Here is a 25,107-nt window from a genome sequence, read left to right as displayed (position 1 = left end):
CTAGGCTAATTAGTGACCTCCAGGCAGTGAGAAACCCTGTCTCAAAGGAGATAAATAAATAAATGTTATTCCTGAGGATGACACCCAGAGTTGTCCTCTGGTCCCCATATTCAAACTTGTGTGACTGTACATCTGTACACACGGGTTTAATTTTTCTTTCATTTTTCTTATATGCAAATGGGTAGTTTTCCTTCTGTATGTCTGTGCAGCACATGTATTCTGTGCCCATGGAAGGCTAGAAGTAGATGTCTAATCCTCTAGTACTGAAGTTACAGATGGTTGTGAGCTGTCAGGTAGGTTCTGGGATTGAACCCAGGTCCTTTAGAAAGTACCCAAATGTTTTTTTTTTTTTTTTTTTTTTTTTTTTTTTTTTTTTTTTTTTTTTTTTTTTTTAACAGAGCCATTGTTCCAGCCCCTTCCTATACTCATTAAAAAAATAAAAATAAAAAATCAAAGCCAGAGCTTCAATCTCAAAGACTTTAAGCTGAGTCTAGAACTCTGGCTTTCTTCTGTTTCCCACAGTCTGAGGACTTTGTTTTAGGTCATATTGTAAGAAGACATGCAATTGCTGCTTTTCCCTGCCCACTCAAGGACCATATTCTTTTAGAGAGGGCCTTAAATCGACTTAAACTTAAGCCTGTTCACTTAGAAAATTTTCATTTTGTTAAGAAGAAATTGCCTGTGACATTCACTACAGTGAACCCCAAAGTGTGTTGCAGGGCAGAGTAAGGCTTGTGAGAAAAACTCAGTTCATCAAATTCACTGATTCCTCCTTCAGACTTTCAGAAGACTCTCAAGATAACCCTTCTGTGTTTATATTTTTAATTACATAATCCTCTCAGGAAATATGGTAATCCTTTGGAGGGCTCAGATGATTTTGTGGATACAAAACAATATTATAATTTTAAATAGGATTAGATCAGTCACGGAGAAAGCTTCAATAAAAACCATACAAAATGCTCAAACTGGAAATTCTGATTTCACAGTCTAATAACTAGCATTGTCTCTAAAACCCAAGCATATTTTGTAATGTCTCAAATATAGGGGAGGCAAAGCTTGAGAGATGCAGAAGCGAAAAGTAATTGAAATCATAAGAACTCAACAATGTGGTACCCGACTGCTACATGGTAATATGCATTTGGGATCAGATACACAGTCACAGACATAAACAATAAGCTTGAAGTCCTTGCCTGATGGAGACCGCAGGACCAGAAAGGGGTTATCTTCTGTTGAATTTACCAATCCTAATTATAAAGCCCATTTTTGAGGATAGGTAGCTCCTGTGTCTTTTCCAAGTATACTGTGGTCCGATCCCCCTGTGTAAAGCTGGCCCTAAGCATTACACGAGGACATAGATGCCAATTTTACAGTGCTGCAGAGCATCCGTTTTAGGAGATAGACCTATACTATCATCCTGGTACACTGCCAACATCTATAGAGGCTTTCAAATGTTTCACAACCGGAAAGTCTTTGGTCTTGATGATCAAGCTGGCAGGCTTCTCCCTATGGTTTGGTTCCCAGGATTTGCTGTGTTCTCTGTCACCCTCTAGCAACACAGAAAATGTGGGAGCCAGACTGCCTTACACCCACCATTCAGCTGTCTCCAGGACACCTGTTCATCAGACTCCTTGCTTTGTACTCAAGAGATGCAAATAAATTTAGCGGCAGAAGCAAAAATATCTGGATGGGAATAAATCTGTTGTACAAACAGCACGTTAATTCTTACTGAAAACATGGACTATTTAAGTGACCTTGTACCTAATATTTATATCACAGATCCCAGATTCCTTCTCCTTTTTACCTTGTAGATGTAAGTAATTATATATACATAGACTTTTGGACTCACATCAAATCAGAGGATGGAATTACGTCCAGACACTCTAGCAAAGAGATAGACTGCATTTATGATAGTAACTGCAACACTGTTCCCGACATTAAGGCTTCTCATGTAAGTGTCTAGGGAGACGATGCTCAAAGAGGCACCCATCTTCCTCCAGTTACAATTAATTCCTTTTCGCAAGCAATAGAAGTGTTTTCTACTAATCCCTCCCTCTCCCCCCCCCCAACAACAACAATCAGAACAAACAAAAAGACTGCCTTGGGTTCTTTTTTTTTTCAAGCTTTGCATTTTTCCTTTCAAGTTTTGGATATGAAAGTGCTTGCTCTCCAATGAAGAGAGTAGCATCCCCCTTTGATACTGGGATGCACTTTCCTTTGCAGCAGAAGCCTTTCAGCTAAGCCCCAACCTCCGAAGACTGATTTTGCCAGAAGGAAGAATGTCAGAATTCCCTGTGCATGTTTTTGCAAGTAGTTAAACTCTAGAAAAAGTCTTCAAAAGCTGTAGTTTGAGTTTGAATTTACTGTCACCTTCTGCCTGTGGGTTCAAGAATCAAGCCATGAATCCAGGAGGTAGACCAGTTTTCATCAAAGCTGCTGCTTGCGCAGCTCGGCCGAGCAGCATATTGCATACTGTCGAAAATTTCTTAGAATTTTATTCTGGGATCTTTATAGCTCATCTGCTACTTCGTATGTGTATATTTTTAAAGCTAGTAGATACTTAAGAGGTATCCATAACATACGTTTATGTCACAAAAAGAGGGGAACATATAGATAAATCTTTGCCTACAAAAGCATCAAGAAATACTACGGAATGGAGTGCACTTAGGCTTCAGGACCAGGGTGGGGAAGTGAGGTGGAGGCCAGGACAGATTTGGCACTTACAGGAGAAAATAGGTTAGTCTTATTACTATAGCTTTACATGCATTGTTTAAATTTGGAATCACTCATTGAAGATTTTATATGGTCCCATCGGATATCATGAACTCTGTTAGTAAGTGTTGGTCTTACCTTTGAAAGTAATTATGACATCATGTGTCTCTAATGTTTGTATATCAAGGTCCTTAATCTCATATACATGACCAAAAAGATAAAATGTGATAGATGGTGGCTATTACTGAAAAAGCCTAAGTGGGATTTATTAAAACAAAGACCAATTTTTTATCTTCATTTTCCATCAATGTCATGTCCCTCTTTCTCCTGTTAATAAAACTGAAGCATAGAAAAAAGAATCTCTTCCTCAATTTGGTATCACCAGTCAATAAGAGGAAAAAAGGTTGTTACTTAGAGCTCACAAAATAAAACGTGTAACCCAGGCTTTGAGTTCTACTTTCAAGGGAGACAGTGGCTCCGGATACTTAAGCGACTTGCCCAAATTGCCAATCCAGCATGCATACCTAATTTTGCCCGATTACAAAGATCTCATTCTGACCCCATGGGGCCACTTCAGCTGCTCTGGAGGCCTGACTCCATTTGAGAGAGAGTGATGTGCAGACTGGAGATGTTCAGCTGTCAAGCTGTGCAACTTGGGCAGGTGTCCTGTGAATGAAAAATTGGTGAGAACTTTCTCATTTCCTCTCCTGGTCTAACATCCACATGAATTATGCCATAATGCTGCCGGGAATAAAAAAGCATGCTGTGTTAGAAAAGTGGCCTGACTGCAAAATCTTTATTCAGTGTAGAGATGGAGAGAACATCATGTCATTTCCTCCCGAACCCCGAGGGTCTAGAATTCTTCCTATTTAGATGTCAGAGTTTGGGGCTGTTACAATATCTAGAAACTAGATGATGAAGAGCTTCACTGTGGTCACCTCTTAGAGGGCAAGTCATACTGTTATTGTTCTGTAGAAAAAGTCACTTGAGTAATTGCAATTTTCTAGCAGTAGGCATGGATGAATTAACTTTTGTATCCATCAACAGTCTATAAAATAGAAGAGGGGAAATGGGAAAATAGGATAGTATCAATGTAAAGCATTGTTATAAGGAAAGGATCTATTATAAAACTGAAAAGTCAAATTTCAGAATGGATAAAATATTTCTAGTACATTTTACAAACGTTGTTTTATATCTATAATATGGAGAGAATGCTTAGATATCTATGCGAGCAAAAGTATCTGAATAAAATTCTCCCAATAGAAGACATACACATACCAGATGTGCCTACGCAAATCAGGTCAGAAGTAGTGTTTATCAGCAGAAGGAAACGGAAGTCACAGAATGCTCACTGGCAGATTAGATTTTAGAAGCATCGGGCATATCAAGTGTACCAAGGAATTAGTCCTTGTAGTGTGTTCTAGGAAAAGTAAGACAGAGAGAGAACTGTGGAAATCCTGTAGCATTAGCATCCTATAATCATGAATGCACCCTTACTCTGTGGCTTCATCATTATATTTTGTGGCATTCGCCAAGAGAAATACCAACATGTCTATACAAAGACTTGCTATGCAAAGGATCATGGCAACTTTATCATGTTAGCCCCTGCAAAACAACAGGATTTCCACACATACATCAATAAGATAATGGACAAAAAAAATGGGTTTGTTTATGTGGTAGAATAATGTTAGGAAGTTGAAACAAACCAAAGCAAAAAATTGAACTGTGGATATGTGCAAGGATTTAAGCAGATCTCTTAAATGTTTCACTAAATGAAAGAAGCTAAACATGAAGAAAAATACGTACTCACAATTCTATGTACGTGAAATTCCAGAAGGAGTAAATTATGTTACAGTGTATTTACTGGTTTTGTGTGTCAACTTGACACAAGCTGAAGTTATCACAGAGAAAGGAGCCTCCTTTGAGGAAATGCCTTCATGAGAACCAGCTGTAAGGCATTTTCCTAATTAGTGATCAAAAGTTGGAGGGACCATTGTGGGCAATACCATCCCTGGGCTGCTAGTCCTGGATTTTATAAGAAAGCAAGCTGAGCAAGCCGTGGGAAGCAGTACCACTCCATGGCCTCTGCATCAGCTCCTGCCTCCAAGTTCCTGTCCTGTGTGAGTTCCTGTCCTGACTTCCTTTGGTGATGAACAGCAATGTGGAAGTGTAAGCTAAATAGACCTTTTCCTCCCCAACTTGCTTCTTGGTCATGATATTTTGTGCAGGAATAGAAACTCTGACTAAGACATACAGTGACCAACAGTAGTATATCAGGGGTAGACTAAGGCCAGGGCTAATTGCAAAGGAATGTTACAGAAGACTGACACTTTTTGGTCTTGACTGGAATGGTGGTTACACTCAGATATGCATTCTTCAACACTCACTGAGACATACAGTCAAAGTAGTTGGCTTATTTTATATGATGTATGCCATAGCAAAGTTGCCTTGTCAAACTTTGGTATCTGTTTTTTTTTAGATAACACTAAGAGATAGCTGAGGAGCTCCAGGGAAGGGCTGGGAGCAGAACCTTAGACTGGGCAGAAAGTAGAAGCATCGAGAAGGTGAGAGATTGGAGGGAAGAAGAGAACCTGTGCAGAGCCAAGGATGGGAGCTGCTGTTACAAACACTTCACACCCCTGTCAGTAGAGGAGTCCATGGAAGAACCGCAGAGGATAGGCTTGGACTCTACCCTCAACATTTAGAAGCTATGCTCTAGCCACTAAGTGTTGGCATACTGAGCCTAGGGCAATAACCGCCCGCACTTATAGCAATTAGCCTCTGGCTTGAAAGCTTAAGAGTCATAAGCCTCTAATTCTCAAGACTTAGCTCTTAAAGCTTCTTGTTTTGGATGCTCAGCGTGTGAGCCTCTGGGGCTGTTACCATTAAAGGATCTGCTACTTGCTTCTGTGTGATTTCTACCCAGATAAACCTAAAGGAGCCAAACCACTTTGATAAACATATATTGACCATCTCTTTGCCAGATGCTAAGTTAAATTGTGAAAATACAGATTGCTATATGATCATATTCTACAAAAGAAATAAAAAAATATTGGCAGAAATTCATAGCTCATGGATAAACACATCATAAGAGGAGGGTAGGGAGGAAAGGTGCCAATATGCCAATTACTGTCCCAAAAGAGTTAAGAAAATAAAACTACGTCCATTCTTCTCTCTACTTTTATAAGCTTCTCAAGTTTAATATCATTTGACATCTGAACATAGATGTCCTATGACTAATACTGTCAATAAAGGTTGATCTATTTAGTCAATAAGGTTATCACTATTTTATTTTTCAGGCAAGGGCAGAAACCCGTTTTCTCTGACTGTATACCTAAGAACCCACAGCTTGTTTAAGTCAATAAATTAATCAAAGACAAGTTTCCTATTGACCAGACATAAACCTACTTATATAAGACAGCCCCCCAGGGTCAGTGGCAGACTATGAAACTAGGAGGTGACTCTAGAGGAACATGAGTGTGCCTAGCTAAGTACTTTACTCACACAAACAGAAACATAAGTGAGAAGCTACCCATCATTTGAATTGTATATTTTCTCAAATGCGTTTCAGTCTTTTATTTCTTTTTTTTTTTTTTTTTTTGCCAAAAAGGAAAACTAATAATATTTGAAAAACAATGTTTTCAAGTTTTCTATCCCTGTTGATCAAATTTCTTCAAATGAGTATGCAATTCTCTCAGGAAAAACAAAGTATGCTAGGCGTGGTGTTGCGTGCCCTAGAGCTTGGGAAGCTGAGGCAGGGGAGTAACAAATATTAAGTTAGCCAGGAATACATAGACAAATCCCATCTCACAAGCAAGCAAACAAACAAACAAATAAAATAATAAAAATAATACAACTGAGAGAATTTTCATATTGTATTGAATTAAAGCAAAGAAACAAAATAAAAAATACAACTGAGGAAATTTTTATATTTATTCAATTTTTACTGATTTGACTTTATAACCTTGGAATTAAATAGAATCAAATAAATTGTAATGATCTTATGGAACACTGGTCTAGGTCTAAGTGCACTTAATTTAACTAATTTTTTTTAAAAAATTATCAATTAAAGTTCTAGAAAATAATTGGATTTGTAGAAATTTGTAATTGAGACCTATTCTAACTTGCTTTCTATTGCTGCAATAACTACTAATATGAACAAAAACAATTTGGGGGAGGTAAAGGTTTATTTCAATTTACAGGATATATAAAAATATCAAGGGAAGCCAGGGCAGGAGCTTCAGGCAGGTACCTGGAGCCCAGCACTGAAGCAGGGAAAATGGAGGAAAGCTGCTTACTGGCTTGCTTTCAGACTCACATTCAGGTTCCTTTCTTATAAAGCCCTGACTCTCTTGCCTAGGGATGGTATTGCCTACAGTAGGCTCTGCCCTCTTACATAAATTAGCTATCAAGAAAATCCTGCACAGGCCAATCTGATGAAGCACATTTCTCAGTTAAAGTTCTCTCTTTCCAGGTAACTCAGTTGTGTCAAGTTGACAAAGGCCATCTAGCATAGGAGCAAACACGACTTGGCCTAGTGAAACAGCTTCAGTAATTTATGACTTGGTAGATGTCAGCCAGTTTTAAAATCTAACTTGGCCATTTTTATTCTGACACATTCTTACTAAATTGTCAACATTCATATGCTTTCTCAAATTTTTCTTAACAAAACATACTATCTGACAATGGAGGAGGAAGACGATGACTGGGAAGAGAAGAGAGAGAGGACGACGAGGGTAAAGGAGGTAGAAGAGTCTCATAGAAGGGGTACAGAGTAGTGTAGGGGTATCTGCCCAATCTAGGCTTACAGATTATATTCATAATTGGTGAGTCATGTTTTCATTGACTGGTCCTGATTGGGTTGGAGATTTAAATATCTCCCACTACAAATTCTTTTGTCATTTAACAAGTTATATCAAAGTATTTATATATGTGTAGATTTATTCTATGCTGGTAGTCATTTTTGCAAATATTTAAGTAGTTCTGGAGGCTAGTCTGCAAAACAGCTATAGAATTATATAATTGAAAAGAATGTGAGAAATCTTAACATTTTCTTCTTTAACTCAAAAAAAAAGAATAAAAACAGAAAAATCTTGGAAATAATTACTGTGTGTGCTCATCATGCCTGTGTGTGATTTCACATTTAGATGTTTTTAATATTGTTACAAGAAGTGCTTGTTAAATGGTGCTTACTCTTCCTTTAGCTATTCACAGGGTAAATGTGAATACAAATACTTCAGGGTCATATGCTTTCGCAGAGTGTTGGGAGCCGACTTTAGCAGAAAGCGGCTAGATCAACTTTGCAGCCATCTGGAACCATATACCCTGACGAAAGATTTGGTTTTCAATAGCCTACGATAGCTGAAGCACACTCTGATATCCCACATATTTTGTGTTGCTGTTTACTGGCCCCAGCTGCAAGGTGCCCGTGGTAGTCACGCCTGCAAGGCATGCAGTTCACGTGCTGTCCACGTGCTATCTACACCATACATGCTTATAAGGCGCACGTGCTATCCAAGCCTGCAAGGCATTGCGGTGCACGTGCTGTCCACGCTATAGACGCCTGTAAGGCTTACGTCATATCAACACCTGCAAGGCACGTGGTATTCACGCGCCTACAAGGCACGTGGCAAAAGCCTATAAATAGCTCAAAATTCCCTTCAATAAACGAGACTTGATCAGAATCTCTGTCTTGTCTCCATTCTTCGCGTCTCTTCCCCTTTTTCCCCACTCTCTCTCTCGCTAGACCCTGACCCTCGGACCGGAATGGGCAGTACGGGCTGCAACAGTTTGGTGTCCAACATCGGGCTCCAGTAAGCGCAACAGCAGAGAGGTCTTGGGAGTCTTGTACTGTGCTGTCACTCTTGAGAAAATGTTGATTGAATCTTATGAAAAGTTGCTAACAAATTGTGTTCTCTTTTCTGTTCATCTTGATTATGGTAATACATTAGTCATGAGCTGTCTTTCAAGCAGTTCTTTGCTTCTCTGTGTATATCTAAATGTTCTGTTAGGAGTCAAACTGGCACTTTCAAGAAAGAGCAAGCATGGACACTCAGAAAATATGGTACCAAGTCCTCTCCAAGGCCTAGCAAGGTGACAGCATCGCAACCTGGCATTGCCTGTGCAATTTGCTCATGGACCAGTAGAATAGTTATGACTTTGTGGACTGCCAATCAATGCTACATGAAAGCAGACTGCCAATCCTAGATCCACACCAAGAACAATTAACTGGGAAGACTTGGGTGAACTCACAAAGAAAACTGCAGTGTAGTTATTTGACTCAAATCAAATATTTCTAGTCTACTTACTTTCCATGGTAGTAAGTTATCTGCCTAGGTCAAGGAAGAACCAGAGTTGATTGGTAGCAGGATGTAACTGAGTAAATCCAAACATTAACTGAATCTAAACTTGGAATATAATTTACAAAACTCTCTATCTTTCTCTCTCTTTCCCTCTCTCTATTTCTCTCTCATTTATGTGTGCGTGTGTGTGTGAGTATCTGTGTGCTATATACACCTGTGTATGAGGTGTACATTCCCATAATAAACACATGCAGGCCAGAGGAGGACATTAGATGCCTAGTCTGTCGCTCTCTGCTTTATTCCCCTGAAACAGGGTAGTTCATCAATCTTTGTATTCAGCAAGCCCAGTAAATACCCCTTTCCCACTTCTCATGTCCTCACCCAGTATTTGGGTTATAGGCATTGACTAGTCTTGCCTGTAGATTTTATGAGTGTGGCAGAAATGTGAACTCAAGTCTGCATGCATGTGAAGCAAGTAATGAGCAATCTTTCCAACTGCTTGAGAATAAGTCCTATCTAATCAAATACAGCAGTTTATGATTTAAGAACATATATAGAGCTGTCAAAGTTTCCCAGGAAAGAACCAAGTGAGCACCTGCTTCCTAAACACAGGACCAAGCAAAGAGATGAGTTAGGTACTCTAAGTAGCAAATTTAAGACATCTTTATAAGGAAGACTTCATCTAATGTAAAGATAATATGAAGGAAACATAGAAGAGAGATGTCTTAGGATTGGCTTTCTAGTCTTAGGATATAGGAATGAGAGAAATGAGAAGTCTAACTGAGCATTTCTTATGAAAATTTTCAGGTAGAGGTAAAGAAATTAGGTTGTTTAAAACCCTAGAATGGCAAAGCCAAGGAGAACTGCATTATTAATGAGTACTTTTGATGCATCTGAGGAATAAGATTAAATCTGTCTTTCAATAAGAAACCATTCATGGATCAGGCAGTGGGCTGGCTCACAGGCATGGCTGGCCATGCTTTCTCTGCTCTAAACCATGGGACAAGATAAGAGATGAGCAGAAATAATGTTCAATAGCATGTGCTGACAAAGGTCCCTCAGGACTGTTCAAGGGAATGGGCTGAGTTCATTTCAGATTTAATAATAGTATCTGTTGATTTGCAGAGTTAGCTTACAGGGTTTTGTCTCATATAAATATAAGTATGCTTTATCTTTGGGAACAGATAGCCCCAGATGAGACTTCTCATAAAAATATATCCTAATCCTTGTGTTTACAAGGGCTAACATAAACCAATTTCTTAAGTAGTTTCTAAACTAGTCATTACATCTTCTGATTTTTTTTTCTTTAACAAATGAGCTAAGGAGGGAGAGTCTGATATATTCATTCATCCATTTTATCTTTATCAGGGAGTTACATTTTAATTTAGAAATTCCATTTCGACAAAATCATGTTTGTAGAAGAGCACTTTGAGAATCATAAGATATGGCTTTTCTTTCCAGATCTAGGATGTTGTAACCTGGACTCTATACTGAAAATGTTGGTGGGGTTTTCAAAACTTCCTTCTAAACATTAATTTAAATATTTGAAAGTTGAAAGGTCAGATTGCATTAGCATAGGTAGAATGTTATTGAGAGAAAGAATCTTTCTTGATCCAAAACAAGATAGAACAGAAGAAGACATGGTCTCCCCATGAGTGTTGAGTTCTGTTGTAACTGATGAAACACCACTTTAAGTGATAACTTTCAAAAGCAATTGCTGTTTAATGGGGCCAATTGCACTTCAGAGAGATGACCTCTGACACACACAAAGAAAGACACAAGATTCATGTCTTTTCTAGTATTTCCTCCTTGCTAAGACATAAAAAGAGGTCATCATTATCCGACAGCATATTCTACACTCAGATGAGAAATTTCCCCAATCCTTCTTGGACTGACAGAGAAAATGCCACAGATCTAGACAGAGTGTCAATTAAGTGTGGATTTATATAAAATGGCAAAGCCTCAATAAGTAAACGTTTCAAAAATGATCACTGGAGTGGTGTTGGGGTCAGAAGAAGCTCTGGATGCTAAGCTTATTTTGGACAGTTTATGTAAGAAAAGGTGAGACAGTGATGAAAATAACAGAAGAAATACAAATTTACAAAACTCGTGATGCCAGACACTTCCAATAATGGTACTTCTTTGTATAATAGAAACATTTTCTAAATTAGAAAAATAAGTGTAGGAAGATTAAGTTCTATAACAAAGATTAAAATTAAAAGATAAATTCTATAGCAAAGCATGTAATATACAGTAATTCATACACATGTGTGCACGCGCATGTGCACACACACTTCACTTTTTAGCTGGAAATTGGGTTCTCATGCAACCATTGATCTACAACTAAACATTGTATATTTTATACAACGTATGGAGAGTTTCAAATGCTCCTGACAAAAAAGAAGCAGTGACTGGTTAAGGAGACAGAAATGATTTCTCACTGCATACTATACACATTTCTCACTCTACTCTATATACATGAATCCAGCTATCACACTGTGGCCCATAAATCTGCACAATAGTGTGTCATTTAAAATTATAAGGTGCTGAAAAGACAGCTTCATTGGTATGAGCATGTGCACTTGTGCTGGGGACCAGAGTACAATTCCCAGTGCACAACCAGTTTATAAACACCAGTGACTCTAGCTCCAGGAACCCAGCACCATCTTTTGGCCTTTTTTTCCTCTTTTGTCTTACAATCCAACTATGGGTTATATTTAACCTTGAAAATGAGGATTTGCCACAAGACATCATAGTTACCACAGTAGATCCAGCAGATGCTTGGCCTTAGTGTCAGAATCATGAGTAAGGATATTTTGAGTTGCCACTGAAAGAAAGGTTTTTTTTTTTTTTTTTTATCTCTGCACCTCCAAAGAGTATAGTGGGGGAGGGGAAATGGTGCCTTAGAAATAACCCCAATGCCGTGGATTCTTGTGATCGCTGGAGGATTGGTGGCCATTTTCTGCCAGCTGTTAACGACTGGTCAGTTTGGACTCTGCTGCCTGCTGAAACTCTGTGTGACTCATGGCGAGGATAAAAAAGCATTTTCTTGTTGTGATTAAACAGTTTTAATTGAGTGATCATTATTTTAATACCAAAAATGATATGTTTTGTGCCAACCCGTTCTCAGAGAAAAACATATCAACTTAACTATAAAACAAAGCTTTGCAAACAACAAAAAGAAGCCAAGGAGAAAACAGAATGGGCACCCAAAGAGTAGAACATGCTAGAAACGTACTCTGCTTGCTAATGAGGAACACTTAATATCCAGTGGTGGCTGATGGATGACTGTGTGTTCATTCGTTGTGGTCTATATCCACATCTGTATTTCAGCTTTGGATAATTTTTTTTTTTCGTTCAAAATATCCTTGGAACTGCAGTAGTAATCCTAGATAGCGTCTTTTAGGCAAAAATGCAACTAAATGCACAAAGGCACCTAAACCTATGGAAATAGTGACACAAATCAAGAAAGGTCACTGAAGAGTCATTTCCCTCTCTCCATTTACTACACAACATTTACTAAACACGTTGTGTAGAATTTGGGCTGTCAATCCTAGAAACATGTGTCTGTAAGAGTTTCTGCTTGGAGAAACTCTTACAAGCTTGTCAAACTGCCTTTCCATAAAGGTAAACTCAAAATATCCCTTCTTGCTTATTCGTTTCTTCTATTAATCCACTGCGGTACACAGAGTCCCCTGTAAATTCATGTCATTTCTCTAGGGGCTACCGCAGCAGATGGCATGAACTAGACAGTTGTTACACAGGTAAGCTCCACCTCACTTTCCATCTTACCACATTCTAGAATTTACATCCAACTTGCTTTTACAGTAACACCTGTATTCTGTCTTCATTGCTGTAGCACAGTCTATCTCTAGTGTACCTAGGGTTTTGTCTCCCCCTCACGACCTTGACTAGGGTTGTGCACACTCAGCATCTTTTGGGGGAGGATCTTTCTCCAAGAAACTCTAGGCCTTGTCCCTAGAATGTGAGTTCTCTCTGTTCCTGTCTTCTATCTCCCCTTGAAATTCTTTTTAGAATATTACAAATATTTTTTAAATATTACAAATATTTAAACTTCCCCCCCCTAAGCTTCCTGTTTTAACTCCTGTCTCTCGGTTTTCCCAACCCTCTTTATACTAATGTTTTGTGTTCTATTCACTCAACCAAGAAATAGAAATGTTATAACTATATACATTATATAAACTATTCATTGTGATACAGTTAAGAGATACCACATTAGAAAACAACAAATTTCATCAAGTATTGTTACAATTGTTCTCTTTTAAAATTATACTGTGTGTGTTTCTGCCAGCATGCGTGCAAGTGTGTGGGTGTATTTGCATATGTGAAGGCACACACAAATAAATGCACACACACTTCTCATGATGCATAAATACCCTTGCAGGTTTTTATTTTCTCTTTTTACCATGTGAGTTCCAAAGACTAAAGTTGTTAGGTTTATGTCAAGTAATAGTTAATCAGTCTTATCAGCCCATAATGTTATAATTCTTACTTCTAACAACAACTTTCTTACTCATAAATATTTATATTGTTTTTCCCTTTTCATTTATTACTGTATTAGTTCTATGGGTATAATAATAAGTCATGAAGATTCAATTTAATACTTTATGTCTATTTTGCAGAGAAATGGTAGTAGGTTCTCCACTAGGGTCTAAGACTGGTCTAGCCTTAGGTTCTAGGCCCTGGCATTAGTGTCAAGTATGACTTTTAATTTGTGGAACAGGCCTTAACTACAATCAGAAAGTGGTCAGTTCCCTCCAATGACATCTGTGATACTATTGTACCAATGGGATGTCTTGTCAGGTTGATCACTGTTATAGCATACAAGACTTATGACTAAGTGAGCAGTGTTTATCTTTCTCCTCTGGTAGCATGTATAGCACCTTCTAGCACTAAGAAAGCTACGCAACAGAGATGAAGCTTGCAGGTGAACAGCAGCTTGATTTCTCCAAGGTTTATGACTCAAGTATGTGGCTACTTCTACAACAGGATCTTGTTGTTAAGTCCTGGGGGGTAATCAAAGAAAATTGAAAATAGCCTATAATATTTTGGGGTCCTATGAAATCTCATTTGCCGATGAGTCCAAAATTCTGTTAGCTCTAATGGAGTATGCTTCAGTAAAATTCTGTATGCTTCTAATAGAGTCATTGTTGTCCTGTAATAAGGTGACTCCTTTTAAACTTTTAAATACACACACACACATACACAAACACACATACATATATAGACACACAGACACACACATATACTATATATACACACACAGAGACAAAATATACACATCTATATTTGTATGTATATGAATATATATACATACACATACATATACATACATATTCCCAGAAGCTAATTCAGTAGTAGGTTTTAGATATCAGAGAACTAAACCCCTTTTAGACTAAAACTCCTTTGAGATTTATACCCCAGTCAGAATAAGTAAGACTTTAAAAATGACAACAAATCCTGGTATGGATGTGGGAAAAGAGAAACACCTATTCCCTGCCAGTGATAGTGCAAACTGGAGGAATAAATATGGATTTCAGTGTGGAAGGTCCTCAAAAATCTAGAAACAGATCTAGCATGTGATCCAGCTACAGAAGTCTTTGGCATATACCCAAGTATTTCCTCCTATAGAGACACCTGCTTCTCCGTGTGCATTGCTGCTCCATTCACAGTAGACAGAAACTGGGAACAGCCTGGATGTCCATCAACTGAGAAATGGATAATGGACATGTTATACATTGTCACCATAAAGTTTTATTCAGCTGTTAAGAAAGATGAAATTATAGTGTTTGAAGATAAAAGGATGAAGTCAAATACAATCATTGGGAATGAAGTAACCCAGACAGACAAACATTACAGACAGACAGACAGACAGACAGACAGACTTTACACGTGTTCCTGTATCATTTGTTGTTATTAGCTTTAAATCTTCAGATAGGAGTGCTTTATGTCATTGAAGTAAAAAAAAATGAGTAAGGAGCCAGTTAGGGACACTTTCAAGGGAGGGGATATGTAACACAGTGGTGTGGAGTGTTAAAGAATAATTTCCCTTTTTATCATCTCCTTTTCATCAGAAGACCTCCCTTCAGTAAATTTAAGCACTTTTGGGAAACTTGAATCTCTATTTTCCTTTTTGTGAAACACACACTAACATAAAGTTTAATTGCCACTGAGACATGGAAAGAAAGGAAAAGGTGGGCATTTTTTAATATACATGCAAAGTAAAAGGTCTGAGCCCACTTCTGGGTTTTGAAAACTCATCCATCCCTGAGCTTGCAATCCCAAGAACCCTTTTCTAAAACTCGCCTCCCACTCAGTTGTTTTGCCACCCTCTTTTGTCTTTCCCAATAAATCCCTTGTGTGATTTGATTTTTTTGCGTGAGGTTTGTTGTGTGGTGTGATTTTGTGATAGTCCTTGGCTCCTGCCTGTTAGGATACCTTTCCCTTCAGAGCTGTAACACTCACACTGGGGAAATCTTTCCCCTTGGAGCTGCAGAGTTTCCACTGGGGGAACCTTTCCCCCGAAGGGCTGTAACACTTACAGTAAATATTGTATCAAATGCCTTTATTATATGCCTTTATATTTGATAGTCCTCAAAATCCCTTTTCTATTCATTACACATGTAAGTCAGAGATATGACTGGCAAGAGTCACTGGTCATTGTTATCTGATACCAGATCTCCTTCCCAAACGTGTTCTGAATTCATATCACGATCCTGTGTCTTAAACATACCACTCTGCCCGAGGGTTCTCTATTTCTAAGGAAACTACTGAGCTCTGGATTCCTTGGGCTTCCACCACTGGTAGAGAAAGACTCTTTCATCGTGTTCTAAATCCAACTCCCATTTCTCTTACAAATTGTTGATGACAGGTTAAAAGCTTTCTTAACTATTCTCTTTCTATACTCCAAAGTGCTGTGTATCCTTGCAAGTCTAAAGTATCTTTATGTTTTTTTACTTTGATAGGATTTTGAGTAACCCGGAACCCTTGTAGCATGCAGAACCCAGCAAGAGCACAGAATCCTGACGTTTCCTACTTTGAGTGAGTGAGAACTTACTTAGCAGCATCTGGGTCCTGGACCCCTTGCTCACTTGCCTAAGCACACACTAGTGTTTCCAGCAGCCACTTGTATTGACCATTTATCCTGAGTTTCCTGAGGCTTCAAACCACGAAATGTTTGCAAATATGCTGTTGCTAAGTCATGTCTTGTCAACCAGCCAGAAGTTTCAGGTACTTAATACGCATCTCAAAAGGAACTGTGTTCTCTCGATTGGTATAATTTTTATAATTCTTATTAATTTTGATATTCAATTCTTGACTAAGAAACAAAATCCACCACATTTTTTTACATCTCACTAGTAAAACCATAGTTTGAAAATTAAATTTAAATTTTGTAAAGTATGTCTACTAAAGAGCAAATATTTTCAAGATTGCATTTAGGGTCTACTAATAGCAAACTTCTTCTATATTCTACATTTATCGTCATGCCAAAATATTTATATGAGTTAATTCTGGAATGTTTTATGATTTTGATGGTATTATTTATGAGATTTAATGGTTACAAATAAACTAAAGTTCTAGTTATGCCTTTTGAAAGAAATCGTAGTTATGACATGATTGTTTTTAAGTTGTAATTTTTTGGTATTTCAAATAGATAGAACTGAATGTGTGCTTAAATATATATTTAAAAAAGAATTACTGACCCTACTAGATACATGCCACTGAAAGATGATATGTAATTAAGAATTTTGTCTATTGAATGCCTATCTATAACTAACTACAGATTATTTAATTCAAAATTTTAGCACTTTATTAATATAATGTTTTTATTATTCAACATTTAACACATCTTTATTATTTTATTTATTTATGTGTTTGTGCACGAGCGTGTGTGCACACACATGTGCATGTTTGGGGGGGGCAGGTGCCTGCAGAGGCAAGAAAGGATGAGTCAGACTCCTTGTTACAGGTAATTGTGAGCCAACAGATGTGGATGCTGGGAACAGAACTTGAGTCCTCTAGAAAAGCAGAAAGAACTTTAACCCACTGAGCCATCTCTCCAGCCCTTATTCAACTTTTAAAATATTCATCAATAACTGCTATGTTTCAGATTATATATGAAATCCACTCTTCTTTCCACACCTTAAATGTTTGTATTTGAAATACAAATAAACCCATGATTAGTTTGCAAAATAATATTTTAATAACAAATATTTTAAAAATGGCAATTTGATGATTAACATAGAATTCAATTCTAACAGGTAATATTTAAAAAGAAAGAGGAGTAGGGGAAGGAGGAGGAGGCAGGGGAGAAGGAAGAGGAGTGGGAGAAGAAGGAAGAGGAGGAGAAGGAAGAAGAACAAGAGGAGGAAGAAAAGGAAGAGGAAAAGGAGTAGGAGGAGGAAGAGGAGGAGGAGGAAGGACTTACATTTCTAGAACACACAAGTGTCAGCATTCCAGACTGCAAGTAGATCTTAAATGAAGTTGAAAAACATTTTAGGAATTTAAATTTAAATTTTTGTTCTGCCTCTCCCATTAGTTAAATTGTTGCTCAGAACACCTTGATTTATCACACCCTACACCCTCACAGGATATAGAACTTTCATAGTTCTGTACAGGATTTAATCAGAATTTATTAATTTATCAATGGCTGTCACTATCAAAATCCTGTGCTTATAAGTGCACAGGTGCACGTGCACATGCCCACACATGTGCGTGCACACACGAGCACGCACACACACACCATTCCTCTTTCCTATGCCAGTCTTTTTCAACTCAACATTTTAATTTGAGTTCTTGACTTTTTTTGACAAAACAACTTTGTCTGTGTCTAGCTATTCCATTCCAGTTTATTTTTTAATGACATGACATTTCTAAACTTCTTAACTTCTGCTTAACTGTGTCCCTTAGAAATGATGGAAGGGAAAGTTTAAATCATGACACTGTAGTTTACTGTTTAAAAACTAACTCTAAAAGAATATGATTTGGGGTGAATAGAGACCAGAGACATCCTGGATGAGTTGGGAGGAGAAATAATGTGACCAAAATATGGTGTGTGAAAAAAAAATTAAAAATTGACTCAAGCAATTGGTTGCCTATATAAACGTGGCTATGGGTGTGCATGTGCATATATTACAGTGTACAGTGAGATAGCACAGTGTACAGTGAGATAGCACAGTGTACAGTGAGATAGCACAGTGTACAGTGAGATAGCACAATTCCAGGTGTTTAAATGGAAATAGCTGTAGCAGTCAGTGAGTTACTTTCCCCATCTATGAATCTGAACTTGAATCTGAACTCTAGGCTCTACATTGTGATGCGCCAGACTTGTTCATATTGAATCTCTCATTGTGTTTGATGGGCAGAGCCCAGTATGAGTACGTATAGGTTAGCCATGGGCTATGAGTCTAACCTGCTGGGCATATTCATCTCAGTGCACTCTTCCCCGGAAAAATAGTATCATAATTAACACTGGTCAATCACAGTGTTTATGGTTTTATAGAAGACCAGACTAATCCATGTGAATGCAGCCTGTTTAATTTTTTTGAGATTATAATGTAACTATATAATTTCTCCCTCTCTCCCCCCACCCCCACTCTTAAAGTTCCCTCATACCCCTCTGTTCTTTTTCAAATTCATGCCCTCGTTTTTCATTAATTGTATGCATACACACGCATACACACACACACACACCTGTATATTCCTAAATGTGTAAATACAGCCTGCTCAGTCTGTATAATGTTACATGTATGCATATGCTGGGGGATAACCATTTGGTATTAGGTACTCAATTGGTGAGTCTCAGCATTCCTTAGCTGCCCATAGTTCCTTGTGTAGGGTTGAGGCCTCACCAGCTCTTCCCCATCTACTGTCCCCTTTCAGCCCATGTTTCGGAAGTCAGGTGACTGAGACTTTATGGCTATAGCTGCTGACATTCCTCAGAGATGCAGATTCACAATGCCCCATTCCTCTGCCAATTAAAGTCTTCCTACCCCTCTTCCTCTGTGTTCTCTGAGCCTTAGGTGTGGGAGTTGTGTTGTCCAGTTATCCACTTGGCTCTACAGTTCTGCATTTTGATTGGTCGTATTGTATGGACGATTCCCCAATCGTGTTGTCTCTTTCCAACTGCTACAGGGAATGTATCTTAGTTGTTTTTCTCATTGTTGTGGCAAAAGGCTTGGCAATGGTAATGTAGGAAGAGAAGGGTTATGTCTTTGTTCACAGTTTGAAGATACAGTGCGTCTTGACAGGCAAGTCACAGCTGCAGTAGCATGAGGCATGAGGCAACTGGTCACACTCTATCCAGAGTTGGGGCCAGAGAGAGGTGCATGCTGATGTACAGGTTCTCTTTCTTCTTTCCGTTTAGACTAAGATCTCAGCCTGAGTGAGAATTTGACAATGACAGCCATGTCTGCATTGCTATGTGAAGCAGGAGGCGAAAACTAAAACAATATTCTGGATTAGCCTGCCTATCAAGAAATGCATAGTACACATTTTAGACTTTTATTGATTTTATACTCAAAGGCTAGATTTCAGAAGCTTTCTGCTGTGTGTACAATTCCTCCATCTCCTCTTCTTTAGTCTTCCTCTTCATGTTCACTATCTTCTTCTCTTTGAATCCAGTTTAGGAAGTAGTGTTTTCTTGTGCAGCTCCCAGGCTAGACGTGTTCCTGCAATCCTTCTGCTTGTGCTCCTAAGCATTGGGATTACAGGTGTAGGCAGGCTGCCAGGCACTGCTCAAACTCTTTTATCTATTTTTTTTTTTAAAGAAATGACCAGTTATGGAAATGATAATTCCTTGGCCCTCAAAGCCAGGTAGTTAATAACTTTCTCTTTTTGTTAGACTACAATATATATATTGTCCTTCCTGGGTCATGCAACTATGCCAGTGTGAACCTGACGTCTTACTGTGCTCTCAGTGACTTCCCATTCAGTGTTTTATTTAATTCACAAAAAGTTTAATTGGCTTTCAAAAGAAAAGTCTCAAGTTACATGCAACTTTACCCAATTGCGGTTTATGGAGGGCAACCACTACTCAAAAATTCAAGTATGAGTTGTGATTTTCATTCTGCAGGAATCTAGAAGGAGGGCCCCTCCCTTCCAACAGTCTCATTCTTTACCCACTCAATGAACACTACACCCTCCCATCGGCAAATCTCTATTAGAAGGTTTAACTTCAGTTTTTGGTGGCTAATCCTGGGCTCCACTGTTTTCAAACAAAGTACAGGTGCTAAGCACATAAAAATGAAAGTCAGGGGCTGGAGAGATGGCTCAGCCATTAAGAGCACTGACTGCTTTTCTACACGTCCTGAGTTCAATTCCCAACAACCACATGGTGGCTCACAACTGACTGTAATAAAATTTGGTGTAATGGGATCTTCTGGTGTGTCTGAAGACATTGACAGTGTATTCACACATATAAAATAAATCTTTTTTTTAAAAAAAGTACAAAACTTCACACAAAGTTTACAGAAGTATATACCACAGTTATGTCAACAACTGAAACATAGAATTAAAATTTACCCTGGGTTCTCAAATTAGTGAAAGGCAATTACTGTGTCTAATTTGACTTTTTTTCTCCAGGAGTCCACAATAAAAATGATTTTCTCTGCTTAAGGAATATCATGTAGGAATATTGATATTTTCTTGTTTTATATAGTTGTTACATCCTAAAGACACTGCAAATTTATAGTTATAACTAGTTCTAACTTCACTTAAACTAATATGTTATATTTATAAGGTAAATATTACAGCTCAATATTTAAAACATGAAAAGTTTCAATTAGTGTAGTAAAACGTAGGCACCACTCTCTTTACATGTCAAACACAGTTTAGGAGACTTATAGGCACATTTGCAAAGGGTTCATTACTGAACATGTTTTTGTTTAGGGCATTTTATTTTAATGTATCAAATATTTAAATGTGTGAGATATATTTATTCTATACTATACAATTATGTGTAAATTATATGTATGTATATATTATATGTATATAATGTATATTTATTATACAATGTATAAAATACATTTCAATGTGTAAGATACACAGGCATCTAAATGCAAAACCTTCTTTTTTTCTTTGTTTATTTTGTCTTGTTTTGAGACAGGGTGTCTTAGGATTCTCTACAGACACAGAACTTATGGAATGTCCCTGTATATTAAGGGAATTTATTGTAATGACTTTAGTCTAACTAACCCAACGATGGGCAGCTATGGATGGGAAGTCCAAGAATCTAATAGTTGCTCAGTCCCACGAGGCTAGTTGTTTCAGCTGGTCTTCAGTAGAAGTGGGTTCCAACAGATGTGCTGGCAAGTAAGTGCAAGCAGTCAAGAAGAGTCTTGCTTCCTCCAATGTCTTTATGTAGGCCTCCAGCAGAAGGCGTGGCTCAGATTCAAGGTGGGTACCACCAGGCCTGAATCTAAAACTTGCTTTGTCCCAGGCTGACCTTGAACTCAGAGATCTGCTTGCTTCAGTCTTTTAGAATTAAAGGCATGTATTACTTTGCCTGGGCCTAAGCTTTTCATGGCCACTATGCCTCAAGATTGCCATGTCAAAATCCAGGTTAGAAACCTGTCTTCCAGCCGCAAGATCTGGATCACAGGTGTGCCCTCCATTTCTAGATTATAGTTCATTCCAGATGTAATCAAGTTGACAACCAGGAATAGACATCACACAGATTTCTCTGTATAAAGCCAGCTGTTCTGAAACTTGCTGTGTTTCAGAAACTTGCAGGCTGGTCTCAAACTCACAGAGATCAGCCTGCCTCTGCCTCCCAAGTACTGGGATTAAAGGAAGGTCACCACCCCCCACCCCACCCCCCAGCTAATACAAAACTTCTTGATCCCTTAAAAGGATTTTCTAAATTCCTTAATCATTGCTTTTGGTGAACTCACAATACCATTTCTTGCATTGCATCTTGGTTATTTTCTTTCCCCAGGTTTATCTTGTAAACCATGAACTGACTATTAACAACCTTAATATTATAAACCTCTCTGGATTTGCATACTACAATTGGCAGCAGAAACACACATATAAATGGATTACTGGAGGACCCAACATACCTAACAATCTAACCAGGTCTTAAAGTTAAAAGCAATACAGAGGCCCTGGGAGGCCATTTCAACGGGCTTGTAAATGATTTTCTTTCTTTCTTTCTTTCTTTCTTTCTTTCTTTCTTTCTTTTTTTTTTAAATCTCAGTTTTCTTCGTAAAACCATGTTCCTTTACGTTTTCTAACAGTCAACAATTCCCTCAGCACACATGTTGTTAGAAGAGACTCCAGCTGCTAATTTCTCATGCTTCTACGTGCCGTCTCCTAACCGTGCCACAGAGTGGAAGAGTGGTCGATAAAGTGGGTTTCTCTTCTAATGCTTTACTCTGGGACATGAACGTCTCATCAGCTTTCTGAAAGTCCACCCTAATGGTAAGAGCAAGGAGCTGTAGACATAAAGGAATCAGGGAGAGACCCCTACCCTGCACCAGAGCAATGATTAGAAAGGACCGCTGAAACCTTTGGAAACAGAAAGCAGAAACCGAGCCAGCACTCCGACGCCCTGAGCAAAACCACTCCCCTATCCAAACTGTGTGCAAGCCCAGCTTCTGTAGCAAACCTGAAACCTACAGGAAGGAACGCTGCCACTCCAAAGTGGAGTTTCAGGGCCCCATCACCTGCGGTTTCTGTCACCCTCTGTTGCTCTTCGTGAATGAAACATGCAGATGGCACCGCACATTGGCTCCTTCAGTGAGGAGGAAAAGGAGCAAGGAACAGAACACAGCCAGTGCCTTAGAGATCTGAGACCAGGTACTTACACCTCTAGATGCTTCCAGACCACAGCCTCGAGGGGACTAGCTAGCCCATTTCTTTACAGCACTGGGGCTTTCGTCCGCTGTGGGAATTAACATAAAATAACAGAGTAACCCGTTAGAGCTGGACAGCTGGCAGAGCATCGGGTTACGTGAACACTGACAGCACGCAGACATTGTACAAAAGCCGAGTGATAAATAGCTTGTCTATACCTTCTCGTCTGCAAAAGGGAGGCAGTCGGAGCCCGCTGCTCTCTTCTTGTGTAACAGCTAAACCGGCTCAGTCCTTCTGACAGGGTGAGAAGCGCTCCAGCAGACAGTGTCTGGGCGGTCCTAGTGCCTGCTCAGGTTAGTAAGCTAGGAGATTCCACCAGGCCGCCCTGGTCTCTGCCAGAGGCTGCCACCAGGAGGGTTTAAGGAGGTCACCTGGCTAAGCAGCAGCAACAGCAGGCATTGTTTATGGAAGGATGCTAAGTAAGTATTAGTTTGCTAATGTCATACAAGCTATGCTGTTGAGAATAAAGGGATTAGAGATGACCAAAGAGTGCTAACGATGTTAACGTTAAAGGCCACCAGACAGGTAACTAGTTTTCATGGACACCATGTTTATTGAGATGTATTTATTTCGTGTTTTCTTTTAAGCCCACATTTAACTTTGTAAAGGGAGCAATATAGGAATTTCTTTAACCATTTACAAATACTTAGAGGTTCTAATAATTTAAGCCTAGCCTAGCCTGCTTTAAATACACACACACACACACACACACACACACACACACACACACAAGAACAAACAGAAAACAAATAGAGACCTTTGAACTTATTTTTTTTTTCTTTGAAACAGGGTTTCTCTGGAACTCTGGCTATCCTGGAACTCACTTTGTAGACCAGGCTGGCCTCGAACTCAGAAATCTGCCTGCTTCTGCCTCCCAAGTGCTGGGATTAAAAGCATGCACCACCACTGCCCAGCTGGGAACTTATTCTTTAAAGGGAGCAAAAGTATAAACCCCCCACTTCATCTTCCTCTATTTGTTTCTCCCATCTCTATCACCAGACTGCGTTTCACTCACAACGTTTAAATTTTCTGTGACCCTGTTATCATTTAACGATACTATACCACTTGCAAAAGACTCTATTCGGTTTACTTTGTAAACCCTTGGAAGATTACTCAATATATGGTAGAATCTCAGTAAACATATGGGAAACGAATGAAGCCGACAACAAACTAAAAAGTTGCTGTGCATAATATAGCTACTGAAGTTAATCTCTGAGCTGGCAAAATTCAATTTACTGTACATCTCTAAGCACCTGCTTCCATTCTGGTACCACTCTGAGGGCACGATTACTCCTACAAAGTTCATAATATTTTTATTTTATTTCACTTTTTAAAAGATGTGTTTTTATTGTGTGTGTGGGGGGGTGTGAGAGAGAGAGACAGAGACAGAGACAGAGACAGACAGAGATACCCAGAGAGAGAATGTGTGTGTGTGTGTGTGTGTGAGTGTATAACACATGTGCTGTGCAGGTATTTGCACAGAACAGAAGAAGACAGCAAGTCCCTTGCACCTAGAATTCAGATATTTGAGAACAGTTTGATATGGATGCAGGGGGCTGGTGAGGGGGAACAAATTTAGGTCCTCTGCAAGAGAAACTAATCCTCACAAGGGCTGACTACTCTTTAGCCACATAATAATTTAAATTAGAGGATTAGCCCAGGTATAGTGCCCCATGCCTTTAATCTCTGCACTAAGAAGGCAGAGGGAGGCATATCTCTCTGAGTTTAAGGCCAGCCTGGTTTCAGGAGAGCCAGAGCTACACAGAACAACCCTGTCTCTATAAAACAAAACAACACAACAACAAAACAAACAAACAGAAACAACATATGCACACAAGTACAAAATCACATGTATGTCAAATATTTGCCTTGAGATGATGGGTAACGTAAGTCATACATTTTGATGCTCTGGGTGCACAGCTGAGCTGGAGGGTTAGGCTTCTTTTTACACAGTGTTTCCAGCTAAGAGATTGAGTGCAGGGAGCAAGTTAGCACAGATGGGACTAAAATCTGAAATGTCAACTTCATATCAATTTTGATATTTTTCTAACAAAAGTACATCAAAATAGCAAAATTGGCAGAGGTAGGTGTGTGTGGAGAGGTAGGTGTGTGTGGAGAGGTAAGTGTGTGTGGAAAGGTAGGTTTGCATTGCAGGCCTTGGATCACAGTCTAGCATCTCAAGTGGTCAGCTGGACAGTGTCCATATCTAACAGAGCTG

The 25,107-nt window shown here is 38.8% G+C and overlaps 1 protein-coding gene across 4 annotated transcripts in view; it reads right to left on the bottom strand.

Annotated features, from left to right (window-relative positions):
* Rab27b (RAB27B, member RAS oncogene family) overlaps positions 1-23,141 on the bottom strand; it is a 162,272-nt gene extending 139,131 nt beyond the window's left edge. Inside the window, exons 1-3 of one of the 4 annotated variants that reach the window (XM_076912493.1) lie at positions 23,048-23,139; positions 22,841-22,917; positions 3,234-3,375 (exon numbers count right to left, since the gene is read on the bottom strand). The gene's annotated coding sequence lies outside the window, so the exon portion shown is untranslated. Of the gene's footprint in view, positions 1-3,233; positions 3,376-22,840; positions 22,918-23,047 lie in introns of all 4 variants that reach the window. The other 3 variants (XM_034518289.2, XM_034518290.2, XM_076912492.1) reach the window with 3 other exon arrangements.
* Between the last annotated feature and the right edge of the window lie 1,966 nt (positions 23,142-25,107).

Source organism: Arvicanthis niloticus, chromosome 14, assembly GCF_011762505.2.
Source record: "Arvicanthis niloticus isolate mArvNil1 chromosome 14, mArvNil1.pat.X, whole genome shotgun sequence".
NCBI classification, from domain to species: domain Eukaryota; kingdom Metazoa; phylum Chordata; class Mammalia; order Rodentia; family Muridae; genus Arvicanthis; species Arvicanthis niloticus.
Note: the sequence above shows the minus strand (reverse complement) of the source record. Positions and strands in the feature narration are given on the sequence as shown.